This window comes from Archocentrus centrarchus, chromosome 16 (assembly GCF_007364275.1).
Source record: "Archocentrus centrarchus isolate MPI-CPG fArcCen1 chromosome 16, fArcCen1, whole genome shotgun sequence".
Classification (NCBI taxonomy): domain Eukaryota; kingdom Metazoa; phylum Chordata; class Actinopteri; order Cichliformes; family Cichlidae; genus Archocentrus; species Archocentrus centrarchus.
Genome location: NC_044361.1, coordinates 36514890 through 36537871, shown reverse-complemented (window position 1 = coordinate 36537871; position 22982 = coordinate 36514890). Strand labels below are relative to the sequence as shown.

Here is a 22982-nt window from a genome sequence, read left to right as displayed (position 1 = left end):
TGTGTGTAGCTCAAAATAATACCATTTAAATGTCATATTCATAAAATCATACACATACACAAACTAAATAGAACACATATGTTGTCTTTTATGGTGTCAGTAGATATGTGGCAGTGCAGTCTTCTTTTAGTCTGTAAACTAACAAAATCATCAGCTACAAAACACGTCTGCCTGATTAGAAAACTTTCAGGAGCGAAGGTGTGGGATGAGATGGGGTTTGAGGTGCTGTGTGGGATCTTCTATTGATATTATCTGAATCAATAAGGTCAATGAAATTTAACTTTTAACCATCCATCCATGTTCTTCCACTTATTTCTACCAACTCATCTGGGGAGACCCCGAGGTGTTCCCAGGCCAGCAGAGCAATATAATCTCTCCAGCGTGTCCTGGGTCTGCCCCGAGGCCTCCTCCCTGTAGGACATGCCCGGAACACCTCACGCAAGAGGCGCCCAGGAGGCATCCTAATCAGAAACCACCTCAACTGGCTCTTTTCGATGTGGAGGAGCAGCGGCTCTACTTTGAGCCCCTCCTGAATGTCTGCACTCCTCACCCTATCTCTAAAGGAGAGGCCAGCCACCCTTCAGAGGAAGCTCATTTCTGCCGCTTGTATTTGCAATCTCGTTCTTTTGGTCACTACCCAAAGCTCATGAGGATAGAGACGTAGATCGACCGGTAAATTGACAGCTTCGCTTTCATGCTCAGCTCCCTCTTCACCACAGCAGACCGGTGCAGCGTCCGCATCACTGCAGATGCGGACGCTGTATCCAGTGTGTCTGCAGAGCCTAAAAAACATAAAATGTAAAATTCACAAGGATCGATGCAACAGCAACGGATAAGAGAAGCATTCTATTTACAATAAGATTACCTGCAACTCAAATTGTAAGAACTGTCTTCATGCTCCAAACCTGCTGTGCTGATTACTGAAGTTTAGGAAGAAAGAAGATATCATAATATCATAATTTACATTGCAACTTGGCAGTAATGAGGTGCAGCTCAATAAATTGTCAGTACTGGGCTACATGTAAAACAACCAATTACCTTACACGAAATAAAACCACATGACTGGTCATAACTCCAAGGAAGTAACATGAAAAAGTCCATGTTTTTTTGAAGTATTTACAGTACATGAAAAAGAAGAACTATCTAATTATCTAATTACAGAGGCTGCATTAAAAACTGCAGCACTGAAAAGGTGAAAGTGATGATGAAATCATACCATGTTGTTCAGACAAGATTTCCTGGATCAGGAGCTTTTCTCTTTCGTCTCCATTTCCATTGTTGCTGACACATTCAACAGTGCTGCTGCCATGGTTTTTCACAGTTAGGCTGACAGTGCTGTTGACTGTGTGACTGGACACAGTGGTGATGACAGCGTACTCGGTGTGGTTCTTCGGGAGCGGCCATTTGATGGTAGGTAAAGGAAACTCTTCACTGATCCAAACCTCTGCCTGAAGCACACATCCAGAGCCATCCTGGATCTTTGAAAGCCCTCTAAACACAGAATCAGAAGAGAAGGGATGGCCTAGGATTGGTGCAAATCTGAATTTCAGTTTCAGGATTAGTGCTATCTACTTACAAGTCATAATCACATCGACATGTGATGTCACAGCTGTGTCAAAAGCATTGCCAATGTAACTTCCGGAGTGATCTGCTGTCGCGTTACGGATGACGAGGGAGGCTGATCCCGTGTCACTGTGCAGGTTTGTGTTGGAGCTAAGTTTCGACCACACAACCAGAGCTGGAGGGGAAACTTTAAATGCTGCAGTTCACATTCAGAGCCTCACCCTCCCTCACATTTGTAACACCACTGATTTTAACTTCCTTCACATCTATGAGACAAATAAGATAAATTACACAACAATGTTCTCTGACTTTCTAACTTTCTTGCGAGAGTAAAGTCAATTCTTTAAAATCAGATTTTTCTTTAAAAGCCAATTTGAGACAGTTCACATTCAGAGCTGAAGTCTTTTCCATTTAGTTTTGCAGGTGACATTGGTGTTGTGATGTTCAGCTGAAGGGTCAAAGGTCAAAGCTGAGACGTGTCTCTGTGTGAAAGCAGTCAGATTCTCAGTCTTGGTGCTATCTGTGACGTGAGAGTCAGTCCCTCCTGCTCCTCTCCATGTCCAGGTGATTTCAGGAACGGCTGCAGAGCAGAGACCTGGAGAGGCTGCTGTCCCTCTGTCAGTGTGGGATTCTTTACTGTGGGCTTCTGAATGAGACCTAATTGAAATGCTGGCCATTAGTGGAATTAAATCCGAGCTCAAATGATAGGATATTTTCTGGCCTGTTATTAAGAACGGCTGCAGTTCCAAGTGCTTGTAGTGGTCAGCAAATTCCCAAAATGAACTAACACTTCATTAAGATGATGAAAATACTCAAATACTCAAAATGTTGTTGTACACTTGTTGTTGAATATGTATTTTCTACAGTCTTGCCCTCAGAGTAGCTTTTCCTGCCTTTAACAGAGACGGTCACTCCTGGAATGAATCTAAAGCCATCTTGTTTCCCATTCAGGTCATCAGTGAGTCTGAACTGATATGATCCAGAATCAGACGCTCTGAGATCTGAGTTCTTCCGACTAACATCGGGCTCCAGAAGTGACACTCGTACTTCAAATTCAGTCTGAGGTTTCTTGTCTGCGTTTTTGTTGCTGTGAAATGTTATGTCGGCATCACCACAAAATTTTTTAGATGTTTCACATTTGGACCAAACTATATGTTTGGGTGTGAAGGCAACAGCAATCGTGAAAGAACACGGGACCACAACAGAGTCCAGCCTCAGCCGTTAGGTCTCGCTCACTCAGAGTAACACAGTAATCTTTGTCACAGTGTTCTTGTCCCCATGCTGAGGCTGCTCTTAGTGCAAAGGGGAAGATAAAGATAGTGACAAGAATATGTAGTTTGCAGTAATAAACATGATATCTTAGTAAAGATAAGCTGCTTTGGACGCATGTCAAGAAAAAAGTTTCATATCTGCAGAGTGACAGGATTACAGAGGAGAAGCTGCAAACCTGTGTGAGCGCACACAGAGAACAGCAGAGCTGCCCAGATGAGAACAACCATCCTCGGGCGCCCAGGTGGCTTAGTAGTTAAAGCTGGCAATAACATCCATATGCCACGTTGCGGTGCGGGTGACGCAGGTTCAAGTCCCAGCCTGTTACCAGTATGTCCGCGTGTCTTCCCCTGTATCTTTCCCTAGTTTCCCGTCTCTCCTCTACTGCAAATAAACCTGCTGTGGCCAAAAAGAGACATCCTCTTTACTCCACAGAATAACTGATCCAGGAGCTGCAGCAAACATGTACAATAAAAATAAAACAAAGGAATCACACAAATAAAGGATGTGGCATGCTCACTCCGAAGTTGTTCCTGAAACAGTGAACAAAAAAAATTCTCACAGCGCAAAAATAGCACTCATACAGTAAATAACCAGGACAGCAGTAGGTCATCTATAATATTTAAAGAACGTATAATGGTCACTGAACTTCCCCAGCACTTCTATAAATGTGAAAAAGAGTTTCAAAATAAAAGATACATCGAGATGTTTTTTGTGTCTGTTTTTTTGTTCATCTTCACTCTTCTCTCCGTCCTGACCTCTGCTGAGCTCTGCTTTTCCTCGTCTCTCTTTTCTGTGTCTTCCTTCTTCTTGCAGCAAGATTTCAGGAAGTTTCTCATCACACCACTGACCTTATTATATATTTATATATCTGCATATTATATATTTGATCACAAAATGTTTATCATTGGCTAAATTTATTTGTTAGTTTTTTTTTGTTTTGTGTTTTTGTTCCCCTGAAAAATCGTATCATTGAATACTGAATACCTCAGATCAGCCCCAAAGACTCTCCAATATCAGAGAGAAAACATGAGATGTACATGACATTTAGTTTTTCAACACTTCAACATCGTACAACACGTGCAGCATCTTTGTGTTACCATGAGAATGCTTTCCTATGGGCTCAAGCCCGCAGGAATTAAGATCGTAAACAGCAGTGTTAAAAAGTTCCTCAAGAAAGATTACCAGCATTAAAGAATTTAAAGAATTTAAAAGAAACTCTTTCTCTCAGTGTTTCCCCATTTCAGCTGCATACAGCCTCTCTGCTAACACATCTGCATATCTAAGCTTTTCTTGTTCCTATTTATATTGTATCTGTAACAGAATCTGTACTGTTTTAACACTGTGGGAGTTACAGGCACTGCTGTGTCCTCTGTAGTTGTTTGCACTGGATGTGCAAGATTTTAACCAAAGAACCATGCAGTTTGGTGTGTGGGAACCCCATTAGTGGGAACCGTGTGTGTGTGTGTGTGTGTGTGTGTGTGTGTGTGTGTGTGTGTGTGTGTGTGTGTGTGTGTGTGTGTGTGTGTGTGTGTGTGTGTGTAAGAGAGAGAGAAACTGAAGCTACATACTGTAGCTGGACCCAGAAAGTTGTGATCACCAACATTACATGCATCAAAAATTTTCTCCTGAGTCTTTTCCACATTTAAAATGAGGCACTTTGTGTCATTAAAGTCAACAAGCTGCCTTTCTTATGAATGTGATGCTTGCATTGTTATTCATAAAGAGTAAACATAACGTAGCGGTGTCGTCTGAGCATTTAAATATATGATGTGTGAAATAATGAATACTGATGAGGAGCTCTCATACTGACAGATTAAAGCTGAGACAGATTGTTATTGGCCTTAACCTGCTCAGTCATATTTATTAGAAATGAGTGATGCCATCTGAAATGTAAAGAGCTGACATCCAGCTGTTTGTGAAAGAACAGATGTAGATGGAGGGTGTTAAACTCAGAGCTGAGCTCTTCTGCACGAGTCTTTAAAGGAAACCTAAAATCCCAACATGTCTTACAGCTTTCAGTTTAAAAAAATACTGGACCTGTTTGGGGTTAATGCACAGTCTGAATCTCAAATTTCAGATAATATTTATTTAAATCGTTAAATCTCAAGTATGAAACCAGAGCTCTGAATCTGGTCATTAATGTGTGAATTTACCATTTGACTGAAGATCTGACTGATGATGCGTGAGCTGTGCTAAACAATGTCTGCACTGATGACTTTAATTAAAAATGCATTTTCATCATTGGGTAATAAGCAAATGTTTTAGTCATTGTTAGTTTGTAGCTTGAAAGGTGGCAACAAATTCTTCAAACTGACTGTGAAGATAGAAGACTGCCCACCTTTAAAAAATGACCTCAAGCAGGATTTTATGACCAGTAAATGTGGTGACAAGAAAAGCAAAATAAAGTTGTGTGCCATATTTACATGACAACACACGTTTCTGCCCTGACACGGAGCTGTTAGCCCAAAACGTATCTATATTTCACATCTAGACATGGTGTGTAGTGTGTCCTTAAAAAGAAATTGAAGAAGCAGAACTCCTAAAACACTATCTACAGCAGACGAACAGTATCTGAAGGTCATGTCCGTGAGAAATAGGAAACTTCAGCAAAGACCTGATACAGGTCCTGAGTGATTCAATTCAGTTTTATTTATATAGCGCCAAATCACAACAACAAGCTCAAGGCGCTTTGTATTGTAATGTAAAGACTCTACAAAAATACAGAGAAAATCCAACAGTCAAAACGACCCAATATGAGCAGCACTTGGTGACAGTGGGAAGGAAAAACTCCCTTTTAACAGGAAGAAACCTCCATCAGAACCAGGCTCAGGGAGGGGCAGTCATCTGCTGGGACCATTGGGGTTGAGGGGAGAGAGACAGGACAAAAGACACAGAGAGAGACAGAGATTATTAATAACTCATAATAACCCATTCTACTCTTAAGTATCCGAGGAACCACAAGTAAGCCAGCAGTCTGAGAGTGAAGTTCTCTGTTAGTAAGTGTTAATAAGGTACTATGAGGTCTTTAAAGATGGGGCCTGATTGTTCAAAACAAATCCCCAAAATGAACCAAACCAGCCATTAATGCCAAGTGTCATTCAGCTCCATTATTGTTAAGAAATTTGGAAAAAATAGTCCCTTTCCGCATTCAGTAGGAAAATAAGCACACCTTTGTTCATACTTGTGCTCTTTGTGAAGTCAGTATGCTGTAGTGCTTAAGGAGCATACACTCAGTAAGTGATTAGCAATGAGGGCAACCAGAGACCATAAGATGCCAGAGAAATTTGGCATCTTGTAGCAATAAATGGAGGAAATAACTGTTGGTGAGGCGTTGAGTTCAGATCACAACTGTAATTTCCAATTAGTCTAAACTGGCAGGATTAAATAGGAAGCGATTCTCTTGTTCAAGATTTTTTATTATACTACACTGGTAGGCTGTTCCAGGCATCTTGGTGAAGTTATTCTTTTGTGGTTTTAGGCTGTCTCAGTTTCCTCTGTTTCTTCATGTGATACCAGACTGACTTTATGATGTTGAGATCAATGCTCTGTGGGGGTCAGACCATCTGTTGCAGTACTCCTTGTTTGTCTTGCGGCTGAATATAATTCTTTCTGACTCTTGCTGCATGTTTGGGCTTGTTTTCATGCTGCAGAATGAATTTGGGGCTGATCTGAGGTCTTCGTGATGGATTGTGTGATTCCTGAGAATTGTTTTGTGCTATATGCACCACGCTAAAATGCAAAGCTTGACATGCATTGCATCAGTTAAGTAAGGTGCAACAATCAATCACTTCACCTTTGCAGCGTTGTATATACAGTATTTTGTGTACATGTATGTGCAATATTTGATGCCTCAGCTGTGACACACAGACACACACACACACACACACACACACACCTACAGACACACACACCTACAGACACACACACACATACACGTGCATACTCTCATGGTATCCACTAATGATGGCAGGCCAATCAATCACAGTTGGAAGCTTGGGCTTCTGATCTATAATTCATGGGCTTTTTCACAACATTTTGACATGCGTGTAGCTTTTTGAAGCACACACATGCATGTTGTTGTCTTTTTCCAGTCTAACTGATCAGTCAACAGTTCAGAGGGTTTGAAAACAATGCCTGCTTGAGTAAATCACCAGTTCTCAGGACTATCAGCGTTAGACCCCTTTAACTGGGGCACATGTCCCAGTGTTCATTTGCTGGGCCCAAGGAAAAGCTCACATTCTTTGCCATTGGCCTTGGACTCTGCAGAAGGAGTCAGGAGTGACCATATTTGAATGAGAGGGTGGAGTTTTCAGCTAATGCTAGCAAGCTGAATTTATAAACTGTATGTGTGCTATGGGCAGATGTGGGTGCCTGTTAATAAGTGCTCAGTAACAATCTAATCCAACCTGCTTTTGGACTCAGCCTCAAGTGGGCATTCAAGGCAGTGCAGTTTTTAGCGGTGTTGGTTGCTGCTCATTAGTAACAGGACAGTTATAGATTCATTTTCTATTCAATATCAAAGCATTTAGTTTCACACAAATACAAGCTTACATGCACATTTTGTTGTGCAGGTCTGTACATGTGCGGCAGTCTATGCAATAATGCAGGGATCAGAGCTCAAAAAGACAAAATAATAACTCATATCAGCATGAAACAATACACATTTATTATAACACACATTCACAGTCAGGTCAGCAACCACTTTGCCTGTATGAAAACTAGACACTACAATTTAATACAAAAAGATTAACTCAGTTCTTCACTTTTTGGAAAAAAAAATATTTACTTTTAAACAATAAAATCTGTTTGTATGCTTTATTTTCAAGTGCAAAATGATGATGGATGTACACACAGTTTCATAAACTGATTACATTTTTATTATTTGCCTGTGCAGTATATGCATTTATACGTAAAATGATCTGCAGCAGGATGGCAAAGGCAGTGCTAGTGGGCAAAGCAAGGGAAGTTAATACATCACACTGTAAAGCATATTTTATACATTTGGTAATCATTCAACAAAATGAATGAGTTGAGTAATGGGAGGTATGCATGTAGTTGGAAAGTCAATGTTCACATTACTGAAAGTGACAATCTCATCAAAATCAAGCAAAACACATTGAATGATCTCATAAAAACCTTTTAAGCCGATGACCTCTCCCATTATGCATGTACTGTGAGCTGCGTTATGTACAAAGTATGCCTCATTACACACACAATTTTTTTTCCCTATCAAATCTGCTTTGATGTCTAAGGAGCTGAATGCCTGTTTACCTGTAATGGATTCCCTTTTGGAAATACAAATGCAAAGAGTCCGCGGAGAAACATTTGAAAAATTGTCTGCAGATGTGACTTATACACAGTCCAAGATTTTTATCCAGGCGTCCCTTTGATAAAACTTACCGACAAAAGGAAACATTTACTGCTCTGCACTGGGTCCAAACATTTCTTCTTCTTTTTCCCAGCCCCCAGCTGCATATGCAAAGACTGCTGAATAACTGATCCAACCTTCCTGTCTATCTGGCAGCAGATCTATTAGTTCAGCTGCTGGTTTGACTTGGATATATGACATGCTGGCTTCCCTTTCTACCTTTGTGCTGTTCGCATTCAGTATGGACCAATGCCCAAGTGCATCTGGACAGCAGCCCGAGAGCGTAATGTGTGAGGGCTATAAAAGACACCCGACCTCAACACTGGACAGGAAGAGCGTGTTCTATAAGATTTAACTCTGACTTTGAGATGAGAAAACACGTGACAGGGTAGTATAGGAACTGAGAATACAGCATTTCTGCCCTAGTATAATGTGAGATACAATGTTGCAGTCACTCATGAAGCACTTTTCTAGAATTCTGTTACAAAGTGCTTCTTACAAGCAACAAAACAAGGAAAAAAAATCTTACTAATAATTTGAGAAATCTGTATATATCTGTCTGTTTCTTCAGCTACATTAACAGGTGTTCATCCAATGTGTTGCGCTCCATGGATGCATTGTTTAGGTGACCGCTGCCTGTTCACACACACGTTTGTCCGGCTGTCTCGTGATGACATTCACTGACATCATTTGCATTCCCAGAAATCTGACCTCTGTGTTAACCCATCACAATGCCAAACCCTCACCCAATAATAACCTAACACTAAATCTAACTTTAACATTAGGCCTTATGTATTATTTATTCATTTATTTGGTTCCCTGTGACAAATGACTTCAGTGGCAGGTTGTTTGGATGAGTGGTTTTCAAGAAAGCCAGAAGTCTCCCAGTTCTCCACAGTAATGCTTTAAACAGGCACAGTTCCAGCAATTCCAGCAAAGCCATGAAGGCTAAAAGAGGTCACTGACTCCACTGACCTGATTTCCTCGGGCAGCTTGTTTCATAGCTTTGGGGCCTTGAATGGGGCAGTGTACAGGGTCGACTAAGAGGTCAGATATGTCTCCTGTGCATATGTAGTCATATCTCCTCCTCTCTTTGTCTCACTTCCTCTTGCCTCTTGTTTGCTTACCTGTGCTCTTTTTGGTTTCCCACTTCTCAGTCTGTTTTTGTACTAGACCCATTCTGAGCTTTACCAGAGCTTGCTTTTTGTTGCTTTATCTCTATTTGGATCCATGTGATTCCAACAAAAGAACCAAATGGAATTTGAAGTTAAAAACATGGCTGCACAAGCTCTGGGATACATATACACATACAAGTTCATAATTTTGTTTTGGTAGTCTCTTACAATAATACCAGCCACTGAGGAGCCACAAGCCAGTGTACTCCTAATGCTGGTCCTAAGTCTAGAAAAAAATGCCAAGGATTGTATCAGAAAGGGTATAAATCTTTGCCAAATCAAATGTGAGGATCATCAAAAATGAAATTTCCATGCCAGAAAGGGAGACGGAGTGTTAGGAGGCAGTGAGAGAGAAGGAAAGCATGAATGTAGAGGTGCAGGGACTTAAAATGTGGGAACTATGACTAGAAAAGGGAGAGTTTGCTGATATGATGAGAGAAGGAAGGTAAATATATTGTCTGTTCAGGAGACCAGGTGGAAGGGAAGCAAAGCCAGGACAGTGGACATGGATTCAAACTGCTGCACCGTGATGTGGACAGGAAGCAAAGTTTGAAGGTGGAATTGAAAGGGGTGGTCAAATCAATTCAAAGTTTATTTGTGCACGCTCATACAAGGTACAGCTAGCAGGGAAAAGCTTTGACAACTACCCTTACACTATTGCACAATATGAGGATATAAATAAAGTGATTTAAAGAATATAATCAAAATGTACAGTCTGAAAGAAGGTACAAGCTGAAGAGACAGGAGACTACAAGGGAGACAGCAGCTTATAGTGAGTTGTATGAGGCTGGACACTAAGGAAGAAGAATAGGACTTGTACCAAATGTCCAGGCAGAGAGGTCAAGTTGGAAAGGACGTGCAGCAGGTTAGGGTGATTAAGGGTAGAGGTGGAAATGTGCTACCAAGCAAAAAGAGCGTGCTGAGAAGATGGAAGGAGTACTTTGAGGAGTTACTTTGAACAGCAGTTATTGTGCATATAGTTAAAATTTTAAAAATAAATAATTTTATTCAATCACACTTTTATGTGCAAAATTACTCTTTCATTTAACCCTCTAAAATAAAAGTACCACTAACCTCTGCCGTATACTATAAGAATGCAATTTTGCAGTTATGAAAATCATTTTCAAAAGTCTTGGCAAACAGGGGACCAAAAATTAACACATAAAAAACAGACCTGCTTAAATCCACTCGTAAGAAACAAAGTTCTTAAATTATATTTACATTTTTTTTTTTTTTGTCTTTTGTATTTCTTTTGTCCTTTTTGTCTCATTTAATGGCAACATAGCAGTGAGCTCAGATGGGTTTTCTCCTTCTGTGTTTTCTCCAGTCAAACATTTGTTTGGCTGCTCTATTAGCTCTGGCATGGCTTCCAATGCCTTTTCTGTATGAGACATCTATGTTGTTTCCCTGAACAGCAGCTCAAACAGAATCACACTTTAGTGAACTCTTAGGAAACCCCAGCACGCCCATAGATTTAAGATTTGATCAGTTTAAAGACAGTTTTTTGTTTTTTCAGTAGTTTACTTTGTTTTAGGTCAAATGTTATGCTGTCCTGTCCCGGTCTAAACTTGCTCTAAACTTATAACAACACCAGTTGTTATATGTATCTCACTGGTTTACCTTCAAGGACTAGTTTAGCTTATGTCTCAGTTCAGGAAGTCATAACTAATTCACACAGAAATCTTCATGAAATTGAATACCTGATATCATGCAGCACCTTGGATATAAAAATTCTACACTACACACCTGAGCGCCATGATTTATTTACCAGCTAACTCAGCTCAGGTCTCATTAGTGTTAGTCCACTTGTCAGTCACAGCGAGTTCATGTAAGGTTGAACTAAAATAGATCAGCCAACATTATAACCAGTCAAAGTTTCATAAACTTTGCAAGAGCAGGACACAGAATGGAGCAAAGGCAGAGTCTTTGTGGTGAATGCACAACCCCAACAGTCGACAGGACACATTATATTTGAGGGGCTTTTCAGACATTTCTGAGCACATTGCTGTGCTCTCCATTTTTTTCCCAACAAGTCCAAAAATGTTTTCCATATTCTGTTTTTCAATTCATGCCTTTTTAAACAGTATCCATTGTGATATCATTAAGCGCAACTGAAACCCTTAAAGTTTAAGTTGTAGCTTTTAAGGAGTCATGTTTTGTCAGCCTGACATTGTTGACTGAAATCCTTTTAAATGCTTTCAAAACATGAAAGGAACCAAAAGTAAACTGGTTTAAACTGTAGACTGTGTTTTTTGTTTCTCAGCACTGTAATGTTCAGCTCATCTGTCTCTTGCACTTCACATGGCAGAACTTTAAAACAAAGGATTGAATGTTTCAAGAGATACGATCTTTCTCCAAAACGCCACGTGCAGTTAATCAAATAATCAGTTTCTTTTAATGTTTTGGAGTGACAGTTCATGCCAAGCAAGAGAAATGCTACAAACCAAGCAGCAACCTCAAAAATGAAGCAAGCAAGTAAATCCCATAATTAGAATATCTGGAGGTGCCAAGCTGGCTGAAAAAAAAACATGTCAATCTGGTGTTCAACTTCTGACTTAGTATTTGGTTAGTATTTTATTAATCTGTTACATAGCACTATGTGTGTGTGTGTGTGTGGTGTGTATACAAAGCTTTTCATGGTCAGTCTGACAGAATTAAGGTCTAATTTGTGAACAGCAGACTGGTGGAAGAACACGATTATTCATATGCAAAGTATTTAGTTTTAATGGTTGAGATTTTTCCAGTATCAACTTGTCATAGTGTTTGCTCAAAGGTGTCCTTGTAACAATGGCAGTGATGCATGGTACTGAAAATAGCCCTGAAACCATGACTTCATATACTCTTGTGGACTTGAAAGGTATGTGCTAATCCATCTGACCTTCGTGGGGCAGAAGAAGGGCAAAAACAGAGTCAGTGAAGGGGTTAGGATCCCAAACTGATCTGGCAGAAGTTCAGAGAGACTCGGTCTCTGCTACAAAGCAGGCCAGCGGAAACCAATTTAGCCCACCCGAGGTCGTGGCTTCTGGACAGCTGGAGCAAAGACAGCTCCAGAGCTCTCCTCTTATACTAACCCCCAGCAGTTGGATAATGGAATGAAAAAATTGAATTTTTACATAACATATCAGGTTATACAGCAAATACCATCAAAGAGCCAATATGCGTGTTCATGTTGTAAAAAATTAATTAAATCTTTTCTGTGATCTGGAATTCTAAATCTAGCAGTTTCTCATTAAATAGTTTTATTTTTTTCATTCGCTTTGACTTGTTTGATGGGCAGTGGAGCTCTTGGTCAGTGGAGGCTTGTCTTTGATGTTCACTGTGGTTCCTGAGTGATAATGTGAGATGGAGAGTGAAGCAGACACATGTACCGTACACCACAAAAAACATGGGAGGATTAAAACTGACAATTTATGTTCGATTTAACACAGAAAGACGAAAGCCCCTGCAAGCAGCTCTAAAGACATCTAGAATTCATTAACAAGATAGAAACAATCAACAACACAATCCCAGTGTCCGCATTTACAGACTCAGTGACTGTGGTGTGTCCTCGGGGGTTAAGGTTGTGCATGAGGCTTTCCTTGCTTACATTTTGACCCTCGATACACACTTTCCATAAGTTTACATCTCTGCAGATTTTTGCCTTAGGAAATTACACACAGTTCAAAGGTTTACAACATTAAGCACAGGCTCGCCAGGGGAAAAAATGATAAACAAACAAGCATAGGAGCAACCAACACGAACACTTCAAGGAAAAAGAAATCTGCATTTCAATATGAACAATTTGCTCACTGAAGATTCAGAATGTGTAGTTTTTTTCTCCTTGATGCACGATGATGAATCCAAATGTGCTTTCATCAAATCTGATGCAACAAAGACCCAAACCAACAACCAGCTTATGTGAAATGTTTTAAGGTGCAGTTCAATCCCTGTTTATGTGCCCTGGCAGCCTCTGGCACTCATCAGTGAGGCAGCACGTATGACATTTAATTCAGAATATAGGGTGACATTGAGAAGCCAGGGTGTGGGTGGGTTACAAAGCTGCTTGCAGAGGCAGCAGCTGATAGCATGTTCTGTGTGAGATTTGCCAATTAGATGTACTGTACATCAGCTGAGCCATCAGCTGATGTGGGCTTGCATTAAGATCAGCAGGTCTGTGTTTTTGTTGTAAAACTACAACAAAAACCGGAACTGACAAAATAAAATGCACTTCAGTCGGATACTTATAATTTACTTCCGCAAGCCGCACAGAGCCGCAGATTAAGCCTGGATGAGCCGCATGGGGCTCTGGAGCCACGGGTTGCCGACCCCTGATTTAGTGTGAAATAATGTCAAAGTGCATCAGTACAAAATGCTGTCAGTTTAATAAATAAATTCTCTGCTGCAATGGATCCCTAAAAAAACCTGCCTGCTTTGATGACTTTTGGCTGTGGAGGGTCATCTGCAGTGCGTCGCCCCCATTTACCAACATCTGCACATGGAAGGATGCAACCCTGGTTCATTTACTGAGAGCAGCAAAGTTTCAAATTGCAGAGTCGATAAACATGTGAAAATGACTCCTCTATAATATGTTTCACAGCATCACAGACTGCACGTTCTAACCTGTGACTGATGCAGTGAATCTGCTCAGGGAAGATCTTTTTACGCAGAGGCAGGCACATGTAGTTCAGTTGAACTTCCTTCTGACACCGTGACACATGATACCAACCACTTGGTTGGTTTTGAAGCCACAAATTTGTCATTTTGACTGTCAATAACTTTGTTTTTGGGTCCTGGTTTTAATTTTGCTTCGTTTTTTTAAAACCAGATGCCACCATGTTTGGACACAAAGGTAGAGATGGGGAGGTACCAGTTGATGTTGCTGATGTCTGGGTAGTCGAGAGCAGCTGTGTGGCAGGCAGACAATGGACCCAAAACGCAGGACTTGGAAGCCATAGACGCAAAAGCAGCTTCTACTGCTGAGCTCTTACAAAACACCAAAATAATCCAGAAACGAGGATCTCCAGGGAACACACCATGACACACCACATGACAACAGACAAGGGGAAACTGAGACTGGTTATACAAACACAGGTAAAAAATCCAAAAGCAGACTATAGAACCATAATCAAATGTCCACAGTTACAGAAAATCTAGACATGCCAAGAACCCTGGATCCCAGATTGGGGACAGACAGCTTGGTTCAAAACTTAGTTTTTCATTAAAACCAACTAAAATATCACCCACCTGTCACTCAAAGTGGTCAGAGTGCCTGTTTATGCATATCTTTAAGTCCTAAATGGGTGATTTCTATTAAAAAAAACAAAACAAACCAAACTCACTCCTCGTGGAGACGTCTTAAAGGTGGAAAATAAGGTATAGACACTTGAAACCATTATTATTATGCATGAGGCTTCCAGATAAGTTTATACTATGATAATGATAGACATCTTAGTATTTTAGTCAGTTACTGTGTCCCTGCAGCAGGTGCTTCATAAGCAGCTCTGGAGTTTCCACTGTCTGTAAATGCATCGTGGAGATTTTAATTAGGAGCAGCAGCATCGTTCACCTAACAAACGTATCTAACAACTCATCTTTTCAGCATTAACTGAACTCTCTGACTAGAAACAGCCTCTTTACCAGAACACCATGATAACTGTGTGGTCACCATGTCAATAATGCACACATGATAATATCACAGAAATGTGTGATTGTTCTTTTTGTGTGCATTGACTGTCTCACCACCTCCACGCACTTGAAATTTGACTGACATCATTGACATTTTCTCTTAAATTTTAGAAATAAATAATATTGTGATCATGTTTCTTTTAACCATGATAATTATGAAGTGAAAGTCATCACTTTGCAATTCTTGTACTTCTGTAGGTACACTGGAATTAACAGTTCAGTGCAGTATTACTATTAATGGCACCAGTATGACAAAAAAGAAACATGGACATGTGAGTACAGTACTAACAGAGGACTCCCAGGACATCGTTGTATGCAGAGACTTTTTAAACCATGTTGGCTGCTTACAGATGTTTACAGATGTTACAGATGTTTCGTTTTTGAAAGCAGTTTACAGAAGAAGCTGAACATGAGACTCTTACAGTACAACGGCTGGTTGGCTTCAGTCTGTTTCTGCAGGAGTGCAAAAACTTCAGGAATTTCACGACTCAAAATTGAGTTTAGACTATTTATTTTCCACACATGTATTGATAAGGCTTTATGAAAGTAGGTTGTCTAATTTTAGTGCACCATATTCCTTTAATCTGATCTGCTGATCTGGTAATTAACCATAAAGTTCAGAGTTTTGCAGGGTGGCTCATCTTGCCCCAGTTTAGTAATTTAGAGAGAAAAATCACCATTTTTGTAACAAACTCCAAAGAAAGCCCTGCTCCAAAACACAGCTGGATGAAGTGCAGTTGCTACAGTGTTGCTGAATCCTTCCCTACATTGAGGCTTTGCTTCCTTCTCCAGCAGGATGGGGGGGGTAAATAACATTAACTGTGTGGATGCACTGCATAACCTCATGTATTAGAAATGTACTGCATGTTTGGCTTGCATGTACCCTGGACTGGAAAAAGTCATAAACTGTGCCACACACGGAGGTCAAGCTTGGGGCTTTTACGTGTTCCAGCTTCCACTCACCCACACACACTTTCTCCTTTGATATGATCCGAGGTCAGGGTCCCCTGTTGCTATTAAAACCCCATAAAGCAGCAGTGCCGGTGCCAGTTTGGCATGCTATATCCCCCTGAAACAAAGCCTGAGCGCTGCATCTTTTGAAACACATGATTATGCAAACCAGGCTGTTTACCTTGGATTACAATCATATCTAGGTGTCCTGTGAGATTTGTATTAAAGCAAGCGGCAGCAGGCGGCTTTGCCCTGGGAAGTGGGCACGGCTGTATGGAACAGCAAGCAGGACTGTGAGTGCCAGATAAAAGATGAATTATAGATATCCAGCCCAGGGCTAAATGTGGAGGTGGGTGGAGTGGAGTGCGGTGGGGGCTTGGAGGGGGTATGTCTTGAGTAATGACTCTCAGTGGTGGTGCTCGAAAAGGTGAAAAGGTTAGCATATGTGAAGAAAGCAGATAAATTACAGGCTGTATTTTATTGGGACGAGGACGTGATGCAGAAACAGGGCTCACTTATCATCTGCGAATTATAAAAGAAGGGAAAATGGTTCAAGAGACTGTTAAAGATGTGTCAGAGACAAGGATTTTCTCCAGTAGAACAGAATTACAATTTAGAGCTGCTCAACTTCAAACACATCGCAATACCTCAGAGAGTGACGGGCATGTAATTTCAACACAGTGTTAGATGTGCAGGCTCCAACTCTGATGCTGCAGCTGTGCAAAAGTTGTTAAATGTATACCAGCTATTAAAATGACATGAGTTTCAGTGAGCTCTGCACAGGATGGTGCCGTCCAAATCCCCAGGTGAGCTTCCATAACTCCTGTATGAGTCTTTGATTTTTTTTTCTGCAGCCTCAAATAAGAGGTACCAGCCTCAGCACTGATGTGAGAGTGTGTTACTTTTAATGTAATAACACTACAGAAATCTGTTATAGTGTTCATAGTGTTTTTACTTTTTATTTTAATCCTGTTAGCTTCTTTGGAAGGGTTGTATGAAATAATATAAGCTGACCTCTGCAGCAGCTTAAGAAGCACACCAAAGGAACTAAATTAATATCAGCCTGTATCTGTGAAAGACATCAAATTTATGTTTTTCAGACAAAGTAAATTACCCATTCCCGTTTCACTTCCCGGTAATCCATGTTTGTCCAGTTTGCTTGTCTAGCAATAAGCTAGAAAACCAAAATGGACACTTGCTTTGTCCATGCTATAAACATATAATATTCTGATAAATATAATATTATACGTCTGGTAGCATTATTTAGTTTTACATTTTTTCATGCTGTTTGGCAAAATCCAAAAGACTATGATCTTGTTTTTGAGGGTCTTTGTCACGTGGAAAACATACACACTTATTTTTCATGGGCGAACATCCACACACAGTAAGTCTGCAGCTGTACAGACGGATGAACAGCGCTGTAGTTTCTGCCACTACTCATTTTAGTGGAGGGTGTGGCTGCATTGTGGTAATGGTGCAGAAAAGTGTAGTAAAACACAGCAAAGAGGCAACCCAAATAACAACAGAAACAAGAGAGGACGTGACGTCCAGTAGCAAGGCTGCATGTTTCAAGTAGTTACAGCTCCACAAGCACAAAGTTCACACTGCTCTGCACACTGGAAAGATCAGAATTTCCTCTCTTGGCATGATTTATATGGAGAAAGTCTGAAACATGGATATGTTCATCTGAGCTGGGTCCTGGATAGAGGAATGGAAGCTGCTCTGCCAGCAGACTATTGTACTGCAGGACTGCAGGGTGTTGACTTTATGGAAAACTACCTCAGACTCTACACTAAAAAAAATCATATTTGCCCTCATAAACATGAAGCAATAATTTTAAATAAAATGCACTGTGATATATCAAATCAAAGGTTTATTTATTCAAACTATGTCAGTCGAGTAAATTTCATTTGACCAGACTGCGGTTCAGTTTAACATTTTACAGTTTACTACTTTAACAGAATTACATGGAACATTTAACTGTAATGAAATTACTTAAAGTCAGCAGTTGGGGGTACCTGGAAATACACACCGGTCCACACCAATGCTTAAAAGCTCATGGACATATACACTACACGTGCAATATGCTTTAAAGCATTGGATTGGAATACATACCAAGCAGTATTCCTGGTATTAGACGAGGAGTCTGTGTCCCGTGGATAACAGCTACTGTGGCAGAAAGAAAACTACAGACCAGCTTCAGTAATACTGCAGTGAGATGCTTGTAAGCAGTAAATAAGCAGTTAGGAAAGTAGTTGGATGGAGTGAAGATAGGTCTAACTGACAGAACAGTATGAAGCCGAGAGTCTTGTGGTTGTTACTGGGTGTGAATCTCATACGTCTAACACCCATTCTATATGACTCTGTGAGTGGATGCAAAAGCAACAAAATATCCAGTCTTCTGAGAAACTGAGGAGAAAGTGCACCGTTCCTGTCTGAAAAGCAGAATAAAGTGCATTGTTTTACAGTGTAGACATAGTCTTTATTTTCATATAATATGGACACCATGTCTTCAGCTCAAATTAAACTCCACTGACATCATGAAGCAGGGCTCTTTAATGACTGCTGAAGCTCTGAGTGGAGACAGCACTGCAGATGGATAATAAACTGCAATGATTAGCCATGCACGGCAGACCGAGCTGCTGCAGGATTAATGCATCTGACGTCTCTGTGCAGAGCAGCGCTCGTGCTCTTTCACTTCCCACTACGCCTATGTGAGGCCTGTGTAGGGAGACAGTGTGAGGCAGTGCACAGATGACGTGGTGTGGTGTGTGTGGGTGTGTGTGTGTGTGTGTGTGTGTGTGTGTGTGTGTGTGTGTGTGTGTGTGTGTGTGTGTGTGTGTGTGTGGTGTGTGTAAAAGAGATGGGAGATTTTCCAGTGGTGAGAAAAAAGCTGAGCTCAGACTTCAAAGGTGTGCAGGGCATGCAGTGCTGAACCAGCCTGCGTAGATGCCAGTGCTGTGTGGCCATGTAAATTTCATGACAAGAATCTGTATCTTGTATCCAGCTACAATCTCACTTATTGCATGTGCATATTTTTTTACACGGGCATACAATCTTGTTCAAAACAAACCCACCCGCTCAAACTCATTAAAGTTCATTTTATACCATTCACATATCTCTTCCCCTCTGTGGTCTTCCATCAGTGTATTGTATTTCTCTTAAGCCTGCCAGCTGTCAAATGAAGCCAAAGCTTTACTCCACCTCTTTATTTTACCCCTCCTCTCCTGCTCTTTCAACTCGTGGCTCTCTGTCTTCCACACCTTTGTGGTGCTCGGCTCCTCAGCTCTGAACCCAGATCTTCTCTCGGGGCTGGCCTGTCAGGGTGAACTGAGCCTACAGCTCCTCTGCTTTCTGTCTGAGAAAAACTGGAAGCTCTCTGAGAAGAGTCAGCAGGGCTGGAAAGCCTAAAACCTGATTTACTGAGGAGACCTGCTTTACTGAAGAAGAAGAAGAAAGAGAAGAGAGAGAAGAAAGAAGAAGAGAAGAAAGAAGAAGAAAGAAGAAGAAGAAGAAGAAGAAGAAGAAAAGAAGAAAGAAGAGAGAGAAAAGAAAGAAGAAGAAGAGAAAGAAAAGAAGAAAGAAGAAGAGAAGAAGAAGAAGAAAAGAAGAAGAAGAAAAGAAGAGAAGAAGAAGAAGAAGAAGAGAAGAAGAAGAAGAAGAAGAAGAAGAGAAGAGAAGAAGAAGAAGAAGAAGAAGAAGAAGAAGAGAAGAAGAAGAAAATTAATGAGCTACTCTGGGTTTTTCCTCATACTTTCACCCTCTTTATTCACAGGCTTTTTGGCATAGTTATTACAAGTCTTAAGCCCTGTTTGGGTGGAATTAACTTTACAGGGGAGGTAGGGGATGAAATATTCCCTGTGATCCTTGATAATGTAACACATCATTCTGGATGGGATTTTAAACTTACAGGATCGGGTCTGTAAGTCGTGGACTTTAAGCAGACCAAAAATGAAATTCAAGTCATTTCGATTCAATTTTAATTTATACCACGCTAAATATGAAGCCACCTCGAGGTGCTTCATATTGTAATGTAAAGACCCTACAATGCTAGAGTGAGATGGTGATACACTGTACTGTAAGCTTCAGGTTTGCCAGGGCACCACTGGGACTTTCATTTTTGCTTTGTTTGGGGAGTTTTTGACTTGCTCATTTGTTTTTTCATTTTTATTTTTTCTTTTTACTTGTTGGTTAAGTTTAAGCACTAAAACGAGTTGGTTTTGTGTGGAATCTAAAAGCTGCTTGATTTGGTTTCAGCACAGCAGTAAACTTGAGTGTTGCTCAACAATAAGTTGGGAGAGATCATCTCACAAATGCCATCGTCAAATTGAAAATCAAATTCAAAGCATCTCAATCAGATTTAAGTCCAGACTTTGACGAGGCCGCTCCAGAACCATCATTTAGTTCTTTGTGTTTTAGCCATGTAGGCTGGTGTGTTTCGGATCATTTTCCTGCTGCTTATCCAAGTGCACTTGAGCTTCAGGGCACAAACTGATGACTGGACATTTCTCCTTTTCATTCTCCTTTTCTGGTATCAGTTCCAGGTCCTGAAGCAGCAAAGCAGCCCCAGACCATCACACCACCACCACCATGTTTGACTGTTGGTGTGATGCTCTTTATATGAAATGCTGTGTTGGTTTTTTGCCAGATGACTCAAACCTTCCAAAACGTTCAAAACTTCACAGAATTTTTCCCAAAGGTCTTTGGGGATCATCGAGGTGTCTTTTGGTAAAAACAAGCCTTTGTGTTCTTTTTGGTCAGCAGTGGATCCTGGCAGGATTATCCAATGGGTAATCTGGGGAAATACCCAGGGACTCATGCACAACTGGGCCCATCGAAGAAGCAACAGTGTCTCAGTAGTTGCTCCAGCAGTTGAGGCTGACATTCAGTGACGACTGACCTTTTCAGCCAGGGGGGCTTTAAAGAGACAGGGGCCAAAGCACAAACATAAATGTTGAAAAGAGGTGCGGGAAAGTTCTCCAAATAACAATACCACGCAATACATGGTCACTGCTATAGTACTTTTGTTTTTCCTTATGGGTGAAAATATTTGAGTTTATCAAGTTTCCATCAGGCGTGTAAACAGGAACCATAGTGATGTCACAAAGTTAGCAATTATGTGTTTCTGTGGTGTTCAATGAACTACTGTCAGCTACAGTGTGAGTGCTGGTGCACAAACACACTCTGAAATAGTTTTGATACCAAAAAGATATGCTTGATACACTTGATAAACATTTTTGACATAACTAGAATATGAAGTCATGCTGACAAGTGTGATTTTATTAATATATATATATATATAATATATATATATAATATATATATATATATATATATATATATATATATATATATATATATATATATATATATATATATATCAGTGACGTGCAGTCAGGGGAGGCAGGTGAGGCACGGCCTCACCTGTGATAGTGGAAATATAAATTAAAAAATAAATTAAATGGTTATATTCATTCAGTGATTTGTATTTTAAAGTTCTTTTCCATTTAACTACACCATTTTTAGATTAGTTTTTTTCAAAATCGTTGAATTTTCGCATTTGCCGGCCAAATACTAAGAGACGAACGGTGAGGCACCAGCCCGGCGAGCCGCACCACGGATTGCGCAATCCGTGGTGCGGCTCAGTATAGTCATTGCCAATGACTACTAACTGTGCTGGCATGCTATGCAGTGAGACCGGATTACTTTCCCTTTGCATGTGGCTATTAAAATGTTCTAACACTTTTACTATATGAACTAAATTTCTATATTTTAGCTGGTGTATATAATGCACAGTTTTTTTTTTTGTTTTTTCATTAACAACTGTATGTGTGTGTAATGCATTCTTGTGTTGAGCGATCATGAAACTGCTGCGAAGAGACACTAGGTGAGGCACGCAGTTCTCGTGCCTCATGGTAGGGGGCGCTGGTGATCCCAGGGACTCTACGACTCCTCGGTGGCAAGCTACCATAAACAGTTAGCAAGGCCAGTTAGTTTTTCCTGTTGCTTGGCCTTATGTTCAGCATGGAAGATTACATAACTCAACTGAAAGAATTTTCTAAACTGGACTTTCAATCGAAGCAGAAGATAATAATTAAAGGAAGACCAACACCGGAGCTAAAAGGTTTGCTTCAGACTATGTTAATGTTAAACAAAACAACTGTTGCCAATCAAATGGTGAATAAGCTATATGTTTGTAAATCTGATGTGATGACGTCAGTGCCTCACCAGTCACGACCCTCACCGCACGTCACTGATATATATATATATATATATATATATATAAACAGAGTCCTTGTCATTGTGGTTTCATGTTGAGTCGAGCTTTTAAAAGAGAAGTTTTCCCTCTGTCTTTGTGTGCATTTTGGACTCACTTCCTGGCTGCGTGTGTGTTTTTGTGTCTCTGGTAAGTTTCAGAACACTGCTGAGCTGATTTGTGGGGCTATCATACTTTGGTGTAATATTTGGCATTGCACTTGCCCTTGTTGTTTGGAGTATATTATACAAACTAAAAGAAAGCAGAGCCATAAAAATGGTTATTATATTAGTGATCTTGTGGTCTGTGCAGGGTGGTCTGAGCTGGAGAATTCCTGTGCTTGAACAGTCCTGTGGAGAACCCACAAAATATGGATGGTTAAATAGAAAATACATCTTTTTACCCTTGTAGCAGTGGCGTAAAAGGAAGGTAATATTTTGTCATTCTGTTTATTCAGCACTTTGTTTCAGCACATCTTCTAGACAGAGTACATATAAGGAATTGTGTATCAGGACAATAATTCTTTGTTGTGACCACTTCTTATGTCTAGTGCCACTATCAAGCCAAAGTATGCAAACACTATAAATAACTATCAGGCCTTGGGAGCCACCATGGCACCAAAGCCCTTTTAATATGCACTCTGTATCTGAATTGCATCCATTAACTGCTTTTTTAGACAAGCACATTCTTACACACACTTTATTTCATGGTCATATTCATGTTATCGTGGCAC

At 40.4% G+C, this 22982-nt stretch overlaps 1 pseudogene; it reads right to left on the bottom strand.

Moving 5' to 3' along the window:
- Window positions 1-1004: 1004 nt before the first annotated feature.
- LOC115794243 (sialic acid-binding Ig-like lectin 14) overlaps window positions 1005-22982 on the bottom strand; it is a 58771-nt pseudogene continuing 36793 nt past the window's right edge.